The sequence below is a fragment of the Dama dama genome, chromosome 12, assembly GCF_033118175.1.
Source record: "Dama dama isolate Ldn47 chromosome 12, ASM3311817v1, whole genome shotgun sequence".
In the NCBI taxonomy this organism is placed as follows: domain Eukaryota; kingdom Metazoa; phylum Chordata; class Mammalia; order Artiodactyla; family Cervidae; genus Dama; species Dama dama.
In genome coordinates, this window is record NC_083692.1 from 58,143,675 (window position 1) to 58,160,465 (window position 16,791).

At 42.7% G+C, this 16,791-nt stretch overlaps 1 non-coding gene across 1 annotated transcript; it reads left to right on the forward strand.

Moving 5' to 3' along the window:
- Positions 1-12,063: 12,063 nt before the first annotated feature.
- On the forward strand, positions 12,064-12,136 carry TRNAF-GAA (transfer RNA phenylalanine (anticodon GAA)). Its single transcript has one exon. It is a non-coding gene; the product is annotated as a tRNA-Phe (tRNA).
- Positions 12,137-16,791: the final 4,655 nt, after the last annotated feature.

Sequence of the window (16,791 nt, forward strand, 5' to 3'; positions counted from 1 at the left end):
CACACCCAGAAACAAGGGAAACTTTCAGAGGCTGGTCAGCCTATTGGAGGAAATGCCACCTCTGGTTGAGCCCAGGGATGATGGGCCAGGATGACGGGCTGAGCAGACGTGGGCCAGGGTTGAGGGAACAGGGCAGACTTGCCTCCTTCCCTGACACAGAAAGGCTTTGAGAGTGAAGGAGGGGCCGAGTGAAGGAGGGGCCCATCTGGGCTCCTGCCCAAACAGTCTGTCACTTTCAAATGAGTAAACTGACCTGTCAGATCCTGAGGACTCATATCATTTTGTTTTTGGAAAGCTACTTTTTACAAGGCAGCTTCCCATCCTTGCTGCAGCCTTGTCAGGTTGAATGTGTCCCCCATTTTCCAGATGAGAAAGTAGGAAACTTTCTCAAGATCACATACGAACAAGTAGAAAGACCAAACTCCAGAGGCCCCTGCAGGATCTTACCCTGCTTCTCCCTAACCTCACGGTGACCCTAGCCCTCGTGTTTCATCAGTTTCAGCCCCTTTGGCCAGGCCCCAGCATACCACCAAATCTGTTCCACTTTATACCTCTTATTTCTGGTCTCAGGTTAAAAGTTACCTGTTGAAGAATTCTTTCCCTTGAGTCCTATCCCAGACTTAGGATTCCTTTAAGAACTCCCACAATGCTGGATACTTCTTAGCACTTACAACTGTCATTAACTAACCAAGTGATTGATTGAATGAATGATTAAATAAATTAGATAATCTCTGATGCTGGCTCAGTGTTATGTTGGGGGAGGGGGCCACTTGGCAGTCCCCATCAGCTTTTCCTCTCCACCTACCCCAAATAAACAGACAACGTAAGAAGAGACCAGTCAATTTGCAATGCAAAATCATCTTCAAGATAAATCTCTACATCACCCCCTTTCTCTCTTAAAATCAGGTTGAAGCCCCTGCACCTGGCCCCGTACAAACTTCAGAGTTGTTTTTCAGTGTCTTTCACACTGTTAGGGTAAGCACTCCATGGAGGCATGGACGATGCCTTGAATCTCAGAATCTAACACAGTGATTAGCACATGGTAAGCAATTAAGTATTCGTTCAGTGTATGAATGAATGAATAACAGTACTCTGCGACTGGTGCTTTTCCACAGGAACTGCTGACTAGGACACTGTCTTCTTCAGTCTTCAGTGCACAGCTTTGGTGGGATCCAGGGATGGGAAAAAGGCAGCCCCCATCAGACAAATCTTGGTTATGGATTTAGCCACGATGTTTCACGCTATTCTCAGTACCCTTCCTGGGGAGGCATTCTCTCTGTGGCGAGAAGAGCTGAAATCTTGGAGGTGGCAGGGCCGAGCAGGAGCTTCCCAGCTGCAGAGCCTGAGGGAGCCATGGCCCCAGGACCTAGGTCATCCTGGCTTTCACATCAGATCTGGGAGGAGGCAGAAATAGGCCCCAGGCTCCCTTCTCTGAAGACAAGCAGGAGAGCTACCAGACCCAACAGAATCAGAGAAGGACTGAATGCTTAAGGGCCCAGATATCCTTCTCTTCATTCCAGCTTGCAACGTTTGGAAGAATAAAACCCTTCAGGGTCCCTTTCTCAAAATCCCTTGGAGATACTAAATTTTAAAAACAAACATAAGGACTTCTCTGGTGGTCCAGGGGTTCAGAATCCACCTGTTAATGCAGGGGACACAGGTTCAATCGCTGGTCCGGGAAGATCCCACACCAGGCAACAACTAAGCCATGCACCACAACTGCTAAGCCTGTGCCCTGGAGCCTGCGAACCGCAGCTTCTAAAGCCCACATGCCCTAAAGCCCATGCTCCACAACAAGAGAAGCCACCACAGTGAAAAGCCCACAACCAGAGAGTAGCCCCTGCTTGCCATAAACTAGCGAGCGCCTGCATGCAGCAACAAAAGACCCAGCGCAGACAAAACAAATAAACTTTTTAAAACATATATATACATATATACACACACATATGTATCTATGTATATGTATATACATAAATGTATATGTAAATGTAAAACAAATGTAACAATTCCAGGATACCGCCCTAGACCTACTAAAGCAGTATCTCTAGGGGTGATTCAAGAAATCTGTGTTTTAAACCAGTTCTTCAATAATTTCTGATGTTGAGTTAAGTGTGGGTCAGTCTTAGCTCTCAAGTCCCCTCTTAACCTGAAACTTTCAGAGGCTGAGCATCAGTGTAAGCCAGACCAGGTCCGGGAGACAGAGGAATTCCCTAGAACTCAATGAGAACCCATCCAAACTAACCTTTTTTACATTTTCAAATTGGAGCATAAAAGCCACCACCCCTGGCAAGTGGCCTGGATCTCTGCCCCTTCAGCACCCACAAGCTTCTCCTTATCACAGTCAGGGTATCTCTGACCTGCCAGAGGAAAAATAAAGGATTAGGACCTGGTTTTTGTCACTTAAAATAGCTCAAAGTACCAGATTAGACCTGGATGGCACAGGAATGCAGTGGTTTGTCTTTGTTTATTTTGAGGAAGAGCTGGGACATCTGAGCAGCCAAATTCCCCAGAACAAGACAATCACAAAGTTCATCTTCCAGGTGTCTTGTGTCTCAAGAGGCACCCTCAGACGCTGTTGGGTCTCACCCAGCCTCCTGCTGAGCCGAAACTCCTGCCAAAGTGCCCATAGTCAGGAGGGGCCCAGGGCCAGGTCACTACTGACCCACGATGGTGACCAGTTCATGGATGCTTTTATTCTTTTTCAAAAAATGGACACTTTTGAGAAATTGATGACAACCAGAATCCCTCTACTCAATACCAACAAAATGCACATAATACTCAGGATTTTTCAGGCAAGCAAGCTTACCGGAGCCCATCCATGGACCTCTGCTCCTGAGCCACAGCTTAAGAACTATCATAAACATGATGGAGGATTAAGAACCAGAATTGTTGAGGCTTTCTCATCCACATGTGAGGAAAGTCAAGGTGGGGATGGGTTTTATGACGGATAAAGAGACAAGTTGTTTCCATTCTTTTTGTTCATGTTCTGTTTGCTAATAGACATTTGGCAGAAATGTAGATATGTGCAATAATTAATTTTCTTGTGCTTTTATTAATCTGAAGTGATTTTGTTGTTTGGGGGATATTAATCATGGACTAACAATATAAAATTTAACCTGCTTATACATAATCATGGGCTTCCCAGGTGGCACTCATAGTAAAGAACCCACCTGCCAATGCAGGTTAGACTTAAGAAACATAGGTCCAATCCCTGGGTTGGAAAGATCCCTTGGAGGAGGGCATGGCAACCCACTCCAGTATTCTTGCCTGGAGAATCCCTTGGACAGAGGAGTCTGGCAGTCCATGGGTTTAAACAGAGTTGGACACAACTGAAGCAACTTAGCATGCACACACATACATAATCATGCTTGGCAAATTTAAAAGCATAATCTTCAAAACATTATTTACTAGTCGAGTTGACTTTAAAATATTTTATAGTTGTGGTGGGGTATGAAACTACTACACTGTTTTAAGTGTTTAGGTTTAATTTTTACTATAAGTATCCCCAGAACTGTTAACATTTTCTTTAAATAAAAATCCATGCCTTTTTTTTTAATCCCTCATCTATCTCAAGGTCACATGTCTAAGAGGAGGATTGGTTCTTTGCCCTCCATACTTGAGACCCATGCTATCTCCTGTTCATTGGCCACCTGGACTGTCACCCACATACAGATGCCCTGACTCTCACAGGCACGGCCAACAGTCTCCCATCTCTGTGTCAAATCTCCTAAGAGTGAGTCCACCAGCAAAGGAGGCACTGGGGCTCCGTCTTCCTTTTCTGTAAAATGATAGTGACTCCCTGAACATCCTAAGCCTGCATTTGTACCATTTACCATTGAATCTAAGACACATCTTTCCTGAGGTACCACAAAGGAAAAAACACTGTCCGTTCAACTACGGCTTAACAATAGACTCCACAGTTAATGCAAACTTCTCTTTGCTTTGACTTTTTTTTTCCTTCAAGAAGGGTTGACTTTTTCTCCTGTCGCTCAGTTGAGCTTGTGATGGCAAACCTATCATGGATCTCAGCACCAGTGTCTTCTACTTCAGGGATGGCTCTTCCTCTCCTAGCATCCAGAAAGTGCTCAGTGGGTGCTTTGCAAAAACCATGAGTTTGTGTTCATTCCTCTAACCACGCATATCTGCTTCACCCATATCAAAGACCTGTTGCTCTGTTTCCACAAATTTTTGCACACATGGTAATTTTTCATTTCAATGCCAAGTCATAGTGTAATCTTTTTAAGGACCTTTTAAATGGCAACTCAACACCTTCAGTAGCAATAGTGAACTTAATTAGACTGAATGGATGGCAACATGAGTGACTATGTCCAAGTTGGAGCACTACTTATAACTGTGTCTCCACTGAGCCCAGCTGACACCATCAACTGATCCCCAGAGATGCAAGAAGGTGGAAAATGTGCCTTTTAGAATCAATGAAATATGATGCCCACTCCCTATCCCATCCCATCATCTTAACTTCTCACTTATACCAGGAGTCATAACTAAAATGAGGAAGAAATAACTCCAACCAAGAAGATGATAATGGTTAAAATATATATAGTCTTTTCACTATTCTGACTCATTTCTACTGTTTTATTTTAAAGTGAGGGACTCAAAGCTACCTTTCTTCCCTACTCATAGTGTAAACTACACTATGTCGTGTTACTTTACAATTGTCTTAGTGACAGCATCTCACTACATTTCTTTTTCCTCCCTCAATTTGTTCTTTTTTTTTTTTCCCCCTCTCTGATAACCTGGAAGTGAAAGCAAGTACCCAACTTCTATGTCATCTATCTGGGCTAGTACCATGATTTTGAATTTAAAATAAAATTCCTTCCTCTCATTTTATCATGATTCCTCATAAAACTTGATTGAGTAATAAGAGAAACAGGAAGAGACTATGATTTTTCAGATGATGAAAGTAGGAAAAACTAAAAGCATGGAGTATTGGTGGAGAAGCCAGTACTAGCACACAGTCTCTTACACTAGCGTTTACCTCCTCTGATGCTGACTCATGTTGAATCAGTCACCCCACAGACAGAAGAACCTATTACTGTGACCCTGGAAAGGGTCTCCCATCACAAGTCTACCCTCAGGATGAAAAGTATGTATTGTGAATTCCTTAGAAGTTGAAGTTTGCCAAAATATCCTCAATTTAGCAAATACTCACTAAAAGACTGCACAAATTAAGGATCTGAAAAAACTGAGTCACTTTGCTATACACCTGAAACTATTACAACATTGTAAACCAAGTATACTTCAATTAAAAATTTAAAATAAATTTTTAATGATAAACAAAAGTGCTTGCAATTGCCCATAAGATTTTTCATAAAAATAACATTTTTCAATTTTAAATATAGCTAACAATTCCAGGGAAAAAAGAAATACAAAATACTAAGATTTCCAGAGGCAAATAAAATCTATATTTTATTTTTAAAACAAAAACAAAAAAAAAAGACTATGCACAGATCATACCACGCAGGATGCTGTTTGAGATTCAAGGATGAACATCATGGTCCTGCCCTCCAGGGACTCATAATCTGGGACTGTTCTCAACCTGGGGTTGGGGAAAGAGGCAGAGAGGCAACACTGACCCTTTTGTGAATCAGATGACATTTACAGGCCCCAGAAAATTGTTCCAAATCCCCATGCGCGCACACACTCACACATACACACACAATTTTGCAAATAATTTGGGGGGCTTATAGAGCTCAGGAGGCTTCCCTGGTGGTTCAGTGGGAAAGAACATGCCTGCCAATGCAGGAGATGCCAGAGATGTGGTTTTGATCCCTGGGTCAGGAAGATCCCCTGGAGAAGGAAAGGCAACCCACTTTGGTATTCTTGCTTGGAAAATTCCATGGACAGAGGCGCCTGGCGGGCTACAGTCCAGGGGGGTGCAAACAGTAGGATACAGCTGAGTGACTGAGTCCAACAGCAACCGCAGAGCTCCTGGACTTTGGAGGAGTAGCTCATGTGGGGTTCCTACAGCAACCAGCCACAAAACTCACTTTTTCTCACGGTTACCCCATCTGAGTACAAACAGACCAACCAAGCCAGTCAAACAGTTCCAGAAGAAAGCAAGAGCCTGCCCTTGCTGCCCAGGTTTTCTTGATTAACTGCTGCTCCAGAAACGCCTCACTCTTCTCCCTCCGACTTGGTGTTTTGAGGCCCTCTTTCCTGGCAGGGGATGACTGTATTCTAGCCAGCCAGGGCACTCTAGTCTAGGAAGCCAAGGCTCTCCTCACTGGACTGGCCCACAATACATCCTGGCCCAGCCTCCTTGTCCCTTTATAGCCCCTGGGAGACACTGATGCCTCATTGTAGCAGCTGACCCAAGCAGAAAGGAGGGTTCCTCTTAAAGAGGCTGGGGGACCTCACCCTGCAGGGAAATCTCTGGCCAGGGATACGGCTACAAGGATTTTCTGGCCTTTGTGAGTGGGCTGGTGTTTGGGGATTTTCCAGTCATTTATTACCCTGGAAAAGCAACCAGACTGTTATTTTAAGTCAGGATGTTGAAGTGTCACTGAATCGCTGGGGACCAACATCTGGGATCAGAGCCTTCCCTTGATTGAAGCCAGAGCCTCAGTATCACTTAAGGACACAGACGCTCCAGCTTCTTCCTCACATTAATTTGAGAGTATAAATATGAAACTTCTGTTATGTTCCCTACACCCTCTCAGGAAAGGGGACAGAGTTCCTATCTTGGCTTTTCATTCTGACCTTCAGGCCTAGAGCCATGAAGTGTCTGTCGAAAATCTGAGATTGCAGTCATGTTCTAGTGTTTGTCCTCATTCTTCCCTGGATGCTAGAGCTTCAAGGGACACTGCAGGAGAGGCCTCTTGAAATATTACCCCAGCTAGTACTAGTAATAATACACAGCATTTGGGGAGCTTCCCAGGTGACGCTAATGGCAAAGAACTTTCCTTCCAATGCAGGAAACCTAAGAGACACAGGTTCGATCCCTGGGTGGAGAAGATCCCCTGGAGGAGGGCATGGCAACCCACTCCAGTATTCTTTCCTGGAGAATCCCATGGACAGAGGAGCCTGAAGGGCTATAGTTCATAGGGTTGCAAAGAGTCTGACACAATTGAAGAAACTTAGCACACATAATATTTTTTTACTTTAAAAAGCGCTTTCACCTTTACTGTTATTTTAACAACTGTTATCCAACCATGAAAATATGTCAGTCAGGATCCCAGGAGGAATCAGCGGGCTCATTTAAGGAGTCTGTGCATGTGTGCTCAGTCATATATGACTCTTTGCAGCCCATACACTGTAGCCCACCAGGCTCCCCTATCCATGGAGTTTTCCAGGCAAGAATACTGGAGTGGATTGCCATTTCCTTCTCCTGGGGATATTCCCAACCCAAGGATAGAATCTGCATTTTCTGCATTGGCAATGGATTCTTTACCGCTGTGCCATCTGGGAAACCCTTAACAAGTTTAACTGAAAATTATTTAAAGAAGGAACTGTTTACAGAGATATGTCCAAGTCCAATCAGGAAAACAGAAGGCCAAATATTTTTATAAAGAGAATATTTAAAGAGTCAGAAATCTTTACATAAAGTATCTACAGTAGTCAGATTCATCCAGGCAGAAAGTAGAGGGGTGCTTGCAGGGTTGGGGGAGTAGGGGAGGGGAGTTATTGGTTAATGGACACAGAGTTTCAGTTTTAAAAGATCAAGAAGTTTTGGAGACGTGTTTTCCAACAATGGGAAACAGATCACTTCATGCCACTGAACTGGACACTGAAAGGTGTTTAAGACGGAAAAAAATATGTTTAAGACGATAAATTTTCTGTGTTTTATACCACGATAAAAAGAAAACAGGGCTGGAGATCTGAATATGTGAAAGGACTCTGTGAGGTAACAGAAAAGTAACTATAAAAAAGCAGCTGACACTCCTGGGGCCAGGGGATGAAGGGGAAAGCCTGGGGTTGTTATAACCCAGCACTTGAAAGCATTGAGGACAGTCTTGGGAGTGTCAGAAAAAGGCAGAGGGTTGCACCCCACTGCTGGGGGACAGGCTGTCGTGAGGCCGCAGGAACAGGAAGAGTAAGCCAGGGGAGGACCAGGTCCCTCGGCCCCTGCAGGCTCCCTGTTGCACCCCACAGGTATAGAACTGGTGGGGAGCCGTCCCAAATAAGGGGGTAATTTGCAAAGTCACAGCCGAGCACCAAAAAGCAGGGCATAAGGTGGTTAGTGGTTGACCATTATTAGCTTATCAATGGTATGGTTTCACAAAAGGTGTGGGCAGGGTTTGGAGAAGGCAATGGCACCCCACTCCAGTACTCTTGCCTGGAAAATCCCATGGACGGAGGAGCCTGGTAGGCTGCAGTCCATCCGGTCGCTAGGAGTCAGACATGACTGAGCAACTTCACTTTCACTTTTCACTCTCACACATTGGAGAAGGAAATGGCAACCCACTCCAGTGTTCTTGCCTTGAGAATCCCAGGGACAGGGGAGCCTGGTGGGCTGCCGTCTATGGGGTCGCACAGAGTCGGACACGACTGAAGTGACTTAGCAGCAGCAGCAGCAGCAGCAGTGGGCAGGGTTAAGGGAACGGTAAGACAGCCAGCAACTGGAAACAGCAGGAGACATTTACCACCCTGAAGCCTAAGGGGCAAGAGCAAGGAATGACGTCACCTTGTCAGAACCTTATCAGGCTCATGGCTGTGAGAGAGAGGCCGCCTCGTGGGAGCTGTGACCATCTGCCCAAACCAGGGCCAAGCAAGAAGGGGATGGGCAGGGGTGTGGGAGTAACCCCCTGACCTCTCACTCCTCCCACCCGCTGATCTCCTGAAACTGCTGCAGCTTGTCCAGACCAAACTGGAAGTCGGAGGGCAGTATGTTTAACATTCCTTTAATGAAAATGGAGCCTACCAAAAAAAAAAGAAAATGGAGCCTACCATAGATATTTAACTGCATCCTCATCTCCCCATCTAAGGACAATAAAAACAACAACAGCAACAAAATATTAAGAAGAATCCCTCCAAGTTTGTATAGATCAACTCATTCTTTCAATATGGATGGACTTAGAGGTTATCATACTAAGTGAAGTGAGTCAGAGAAAGACAAATATTACATGATATTGCTTATATGTGGAATCTAAAAAATGGTGCAAATGAACTTACAAAACAGAAATAGAGTCACAGATGTAGAAAACACACTTGTGGTTACTGAGGGGGTAGGGAGTAGAAAGATAAACTGGGAGACTGGGGTTGATATAGGTACACTACTATATGTAAAATAGATAACTAATAGGAACTTACTGTGTAGCATAAGTAACTATTCTCAATACCCTGTAATGACTTATATGGAAACAGAATCTAAAAACAGAGTGGATATATGTGTGTGTATAACTGATTCATCTTGCTGCACAGCGAAACTCACACAATGTTGTAAATCAGCTCTACTCCAATTTTTAAAAAATTAGAAGCTAGGATAAAAAACACAGTCAATTCCTTGAATTTATGGAGCTAAGTTGGTGGCTCAGATGGTAAAGACTGCCAGCAATGCAGGAGACCCAGGGTGGATCTCTGGCTTAGAAAAATCCCCTGGAGGAAGAAATGGCAACCCACTCCAGTATTCTTGCCTGGAGAATCCCACGTACAGAGGAGCCAGGAGGGCTACAGTTCATGGGGTCAATAGAGTTGGACACAACTGAGCGACTAACATGACCTCAAGAGCTCATCCTCTTTGCACCAGTCCAGGGGCTCTTCCTTGGCTCTGTCCCACAAGTATCTGTGGAACTTAAAAGGTACAGATTCCTGAACCCAGCTCTTGGAATGTATGATTCAACGGGCCTGGGAAGCAGCCCAAGAGCCATGTTAAGTTCCACAAGTGATTCAGACCATCAGCTGATGGTGAGAACTACACTGCCTAGCACGCATCTTAGTATTTTTATGCAGCCTGAGCATTCCAACATAGCCCTCTCAGAGCCCACTCTCCATTTTCTGGCATGAAAGAAGATTTTTTTTATATTCTTTTGGCACCACCCCCAGTTCCATGGTCTCAGGATTTAAAAGAAATACAAACCAGCTTTCCTTATTCAGCTGAGATTGGATACACCTGAACTAGGCTAAAGGCGACAGAGGGAGCAGATGCATTTCCATGTTTCCATTAAAAGGGCTTAATCTGAAATACAATTATTTTCTTTTCTACTTCCTGTATTGGTGGTTGAGCTAGTCAACAAATAGTATCTCAGAAACATTCTTGGCACCCGATGCAATGAAGGTTTAAGGAAAGGAGACAACTTCCTGATTTGCTGGTGACATCTTCACACACATGTCATCCTAAGATCCAGGCTTCTCAGGACCAGAAAAATCAGTTCATTCATTTCTCAAAAAAACATTTATTGTCTGCCTACTGCATAAAAGCTCTGTTCTGGGTGCTAGGGACACAGTGAGGCATAAAACAGACAAGATCCCTTCTGCTCTTGGCTTAAAACCTAGTTAGAAGAGACAGACATGAAACAACAAAAGACAGTGTCAGATTATGGTCACTGTAATGCAAGAAATTAAAAATATGTTGTGATAAAGAGTGAAAGGTGGGCTTCCCAGATGGCTCAGTGGTAAAGAATCTGCCTGCAACGCAAGAGACGCGGGTTTGATCCCTGGGTTGGGAAGATCCCCTAGAGAAGGAAATGGCAACACACTCCAGTATTCTTGTCTGGTAAATCCCATGGATAGAGGAGCCTGGAAGGCTACAGTCCATGGGGTTACAAAGAACCAGACACAACTTCATAACTAAACAAAAACAACAAAGAGTGAAAGGCAGGAGGCAGGATGCAGGTGCCGACAGTGCAATGGTAGGCAATCAGGGGAGGCCTGCCTGAGGAGGTGACCTCTTAGCTGAGACAAGGGAATGCAGAGAGCCCATCATTACATTCCATTGTTAAGAAGCTATCTTAATGGTCTAGCTGAGAGGTAAGTACAGCTTGCTACCTAGTGGAAGTGGAGGAGAGAGCAGGAAAGGGAAAGAAAAGTAGGCAGGTGTGGAAAATACTTCAGAAGGAGAACTAATAGAATTGACTGATGGGTTAGAAGGTAAGGGGTGAAGAAAATGGGAAACCAAGAATGACTCCAATGTGAGTAACAGATGGTGGTGGTCCATTTTTCTGGAATGGAGAATCCTGGGGAAGAAAAAGGTTCAGGGTGGGATAAGTCAAAGATGTGGTTTTGCATCTAGTTAATTTGAAATTTCAGTTAGACATCCAAGGGATAAAGTTCAACAGGCTACTCAGAATAGGGGGTCAGAAGTGATAATAATAATTCAGAAATCACCAACATACAGATGGCACATAAAGCCCAACCGTGAGATGAAAAAAGGCTTGGTCCATGCACGACTGTACCTGGGCTGGAAGCTTCTGTAGGCGAAGCCATGTCAGGACAGGGAGGAGCAATCCTGACCCAATCCAAACCTCTCTCCAGGCAAGCTCTCAGAGGCAGCATAACATTTAAGGTGCAGATGCAGACAACACAAACCCACTTGATTTTAGCTATAACCACAGAGGAGAGCAAGCATGTGTATGTTGGAAGTAGGCCATGCATTCTGTAGACTTATATACCAGAGAAAGTAACAAACACATTTGGGACCTATCATCAAGGAGCAAATGCCCTGCGCAAGCAGGAGACCGACAAGAAACAAAGCATTCCCTCCCGACTTTTTTCTCAAAAAGGAGCTGGTTATGGACCAACCTCTCAACCAGAAGCTACCTAGAGGCTGGGTTATCTAACTGTTGAAAAAGACCTAAGCTCTGGATCTGGTTTTTCACCATACACTCAGACGTTTTTGTTGCTGGGTAGGAGCAAGGGGAGAAGAATGCATAGACCTCCTCTCACTAAATAAGGGGAGGTGGCAGAGTGGAGGGATGGGGGTGAAAGGATGAATATACCATTTCCAAAGAAATAGCCCCACCTACAGAAACCCATTTCCATCTAGATTCTTTTAGAATCACTCTTCCGAAACAGTAAGAGATCTCCACCATCAGGAAGTCATGTCTGACAACCTGGAGACAGATAGGCTTAATAAAGATTTAGGGAAACCTATGTGAATGTCATCTAGCTGAAATAGCTCAGTTGGGAGAGTGTTAGTCTGAAGAGCTAAAGGTCCCTTGTTCAATCCCAGGTTTTGGCAAAAGTTTTGGCTTCCTGGTGGCTCAGGTTGTAAAGAATCTGCTCGCAATGCGGGAGACCTGGGTTCGATCCCTGGGTTGGGAAGATCCCCTGGAGGAGGACATGGCAACCCACTCCAGTATTCTTGTCTAGAGAATCCCATGGACTGAGGAGCCTCATGGGGTTGCGAAGTTGGACATGACTGAGTGACTAAGCACAGCACAGCACATACTCCAATAAACATCGACTTCCCTGGTGGCTTAGACAGAAAAGGGTTTGGCTACAATGTGGGAGACCTCGGTTTGATCCCTGGGTCAGGAAGATCCTCTGGAGAAGGAAATGGCAACCCACTCCAGTACTCTTGCCTAGAAAATCCCATGGACGGAGGAGCCTGGTAGGCTACAGTTGATGGGGTCACAAAGAGTCGGACACGACTGAGTGACTATACTTTCACTTTCATGTGACTGTCACGTAAATGTACCAGGAGAATAGAAAATGCTGAAGAGGACACCATTCTTCAAAATGCATGGTGGAAGGGAAAGACAAAGGGAAGAGAAAAAAGAAAAAGAGAGGAGGGAGAGGATGGGAGGCAAGGAGAAAGAGGAACTCTTTTTTTTTTTTTTTTTTTTTCAGGAATTAGTATCACTTAACTATAACCCTCTTGCTCCCTCTGGAGGTCAAGATCATGAATAACATGCCTGTAAAAGAAAATTCACTGTTACTAGAAGCCATGGCTTCATTTTTCAAAGCGCCTTTCTTCTTCACTTTAAGTCAGTATTGGGACTTCCCTGGTGGTCCAGTGGTTAAAACTCTGAGCTTCCACTGCAGGGGGAACAGGTTCCATCCCTGGTTGAGGAACTAAGTTCCTGCATGCTGTGTGGCCAAAACACAGGAGGAAAAAAATTTAAAAGTCAGTATCAAAAGAACAAAACAAAGACAAGAAATGAAGGCTCCTCTAGCTTTCCAGCACTTTCTTCATACTCTGAAATTTGAAGACCAAGAATTTGGGGTGCTATGTAAGCAAAGTCAGACCTACAGTACTAATCAAATACCTTAAAAAATGGGGAAAGTTTACAACATTGCTTCAGCCTTCACTAATCTATTTCTCCAAACTGTTCATTATTTTGAAAACAGGAGGAGTCTGTCAGATGGCATTCTTCCTCACTTCAATGTTAAAGTCATTCTGGAAGGACAATGTCTGGATTTTGTTCCAGGTTTTCTGTATTTTAACAAGGATATCATTGTTGCCAGGCAACTTTGGATTCCAGATGCAGGTGCACACAAAAGTTAAATGACCTCATAATTCTAATGACTCTACTCTGGCAGTAATCACAGTATTACAGTTTGTCTACCTAGATCCAGCAACTGAATTAAGAAAACAAGTCAAGGAGCCAAAGACAACAAACCCTAATAAAGCTGGTGCTCCTGAGGTCATTCTTCAAGGTTTCAAGACAGCAGTTCCAAAGTAGCACTGAGAGTAATTTTAGAAAGCTTTATTTCAGCCTCATGATTTTACATTATAACAGATACTGATAACATATGGACAGAAGGAGCAACGTCCCATAGCTTTGGGTTCAATTTGGGTAACAGTGTTTTATAAATACATAGCCAGAGGGTACATTTCTCTAGCTTTCAAGATTACTGGCACAATAATTAACAATTAACTATACTTTCAGAAGAACAAACACCAATCTGGGATGCTATTTGTGGCCACAGGCAATGAATAGACAGCATAAGACAAGCCACACCATGACAAAGAACAAAAAGAACAAAAATGAATTTTTTAAAGAAGACACTGAGCAATTTATTATACGATAAAAGCGATGTCATAATTCACTGAGGCAGAGATGAACTATTTAATTAATGGTGTCAGGACAAATGGGTAACCATTTAGAAAAAAAATGGTACAGTTAGATCTATTTCATGTCATACAAAAGAATAAACTCTAAATGTATCAGATTTATATAAAGGTAAAATGTAAAAAATAAAACTATACAAGTACTAGAAAAAAATGAGTAAATTCCTCTTCAATCTCAGTGTTGAGACAATAAAAGAAAAGATAGATAATCTGACCACATAAAAATAAAGCATGGGGGGAAAATACCACCCCATAAACACAGGTAAAAGACAACTAACAAAATGGGAGAAAATCCTTGCAACAGACATACCCCTAATATATAAAGAGCTCTTTAAAAATCAAGGAAGAAAGGACAATTCACTCAAAAAATATAAAACAACCCTTATGTATATGAAAAAAATTATAGTTAGAGAAATTAAAACAATACTGAAATTCTTATCTATAAGACTGGAAAAAAGTAGAAAATATGGTAATACAATAGCTTGGCAAGACTCATTGCTGGTGAGAATGAAGATTGGTACAACTTTTCTAGAAGAAAATTGGACAATACTTAACAAAATCTATAGATGTATTTAACGGAATCTACTGATAGATAAATCTTCTGAAGACGATAACTCTTTAAGAATACAAAATGAATGTTTACAAGGTTATTCACTGCAACACTATTGCAAAATATTAGAAGCAACCGGGCTCAATGCCATACATGAGAGCGGCTAAAATCTCCTATGGATAAACTATGATATATCCATACAATGAAGTACTAAGCAGCTATAAAAAAGAATAAAGATCAATTTATATGATTTCTTTCCAGGACACACAGAAAAAACAAATATAAAAAGCAAATGCAAGAATATCTATAGTATGCTATCTTTCATATAAGACAGATGGGAATATATATATATATATAGGCTTTTGTGTGTGTGGTGTGTATATATATATATATGCTTCCCAGGTGATGCAGTAGTAAAGAATCCACCTGTCAAGAGACACAGGTTCAATTCCTTGGCTGGAAGATCCCCTGGAGTAGTAAATGGCAACCCATTCCAGTATTCTTGCCTGGAAAATTTCATGGATAGAGAAGCCTGGTGGAATATAATCCATGGGGTTGCAAAGAGTCAGACACAGCTGAGCAAACATGAGCACTCTCTTTGAAAACTTCATCCAAACTGAATAACTGACTTTTAGGGCTTCCCGGGTGGCTCAGTGGTAAAGAATACACCTGCCAATGCAGGAGCTGCAGGAGCTGCAGGTTCGATTCCTGGGTTGTGAAGATCCCCTGGAGAGGAAGAAATGGCAACCCACTCCAGGATTCTTGCCTGGAGAATCAGAGTCAGACACGACTGAGCACGCACACACATAACACCTTTATCTCATCTCATGAAAGAGAAGATATGCTATGCTATGCTAAGTCACTTCAGTCATGGCCGACTCTGTGCGACTCCATCCCTGGGATTCTCCAGGCAAGAACACAGGAGTGGGTTGCCATTTCCTTCTCCAATGCATAAAAGTGAAAAGTGAAAGTGAAGTCGCTCAGTCGTGTCTGACTCTTCGCGACCCCATGGACTGCAGCCTACCAGGCTCCTCCGTCCATGGGATTTTTCCAGGCAAGAGTACTGGAGTGGGGTGCCATTGCCTTCTCTGAAAAGAAGATATATACACATATAAAATACTCATATATAGAATTCAGTATATATTCATTTGTACAAAGAAAATGTCAAAAAAATAAACTCTAAATTAGTGATATTGGTTACCTACAGTGATTGGGAACAGGGCAGAAACAAATGGGGAAAGAGAAACAGTGTAGTAATGGGAGGAGTGGAAGTATTCTGAGTATATTTTGATCTAAATAAATCTGATACTTAAAACAATGTAATGTTTCACATACCGAAAAATAAATAAATGATGAGTAAACTAGGAGGTGGGAAGAACCCAAATGGAATGAGCAATAACAAATGAACTTAACGGGATTACAGATGGATAATGTGCCCATTTGAAGGAGGTGGGAAAAGGAAGAACTATCCTAAGATGCAGTATTTTGACTATATACTACAAAAAGAAGTAAAAAGAAATGTGCACAAATATTGTACTCTACTTAGTAAAGTTGTGAATACTGGCTGTGAACAAACAAGTAAATATATTATGAATAGGAGCCAGGTTTCTTGTTATCAAAGAAAGACATTGCAAATACAGAAGTGGAGGTGAAGTGCTGAAATGAATCCTATGGTACTGGACTGGAAATGGAGGTGTCAATGTGAACTCATACTTTTTAATATGTGTACAGATGGATAGCTATGAAGATATTAATACATGAAAATGTGTGTGTGTGTGCATAGGTTAATATACATACATATATTTTCCAGCTCTATCCTTTGAGAGGGCCTATAAGCAATGAATGAGCACACCTCACTCCACGATATTGGTTTCCGAATATCACTCTCCAATAAATGGAACCAAAAGCTCCTTGGAGAAATGGCAGGATCCAAGCCTGGGACAGGAAAAATAGAGATGCACCGCAAACATTTCCTGGTGCCAGAAAGTAAGGAGTGCTCAAAGAATGATAGGGGTGTGCTGAAAGGATGCAGGAGCCAGCTGGAAGGAGCTAAGACAGGAACAACATACATTTTGATATCTGAGCAACAATCCACATGATAGTGATTGATTATATTCCAATTGATGAAAATCAGCATTCCAATTAATAAATGTAGAAGGAATGATGGAAATAGAGAATCAGGGTTAGGCAGACACTATACCTAATAGCTGTTACATAGAAGAATCATCAATGGATGATAAAATTAGTAGGCAAAAAGTATTATGAGAAA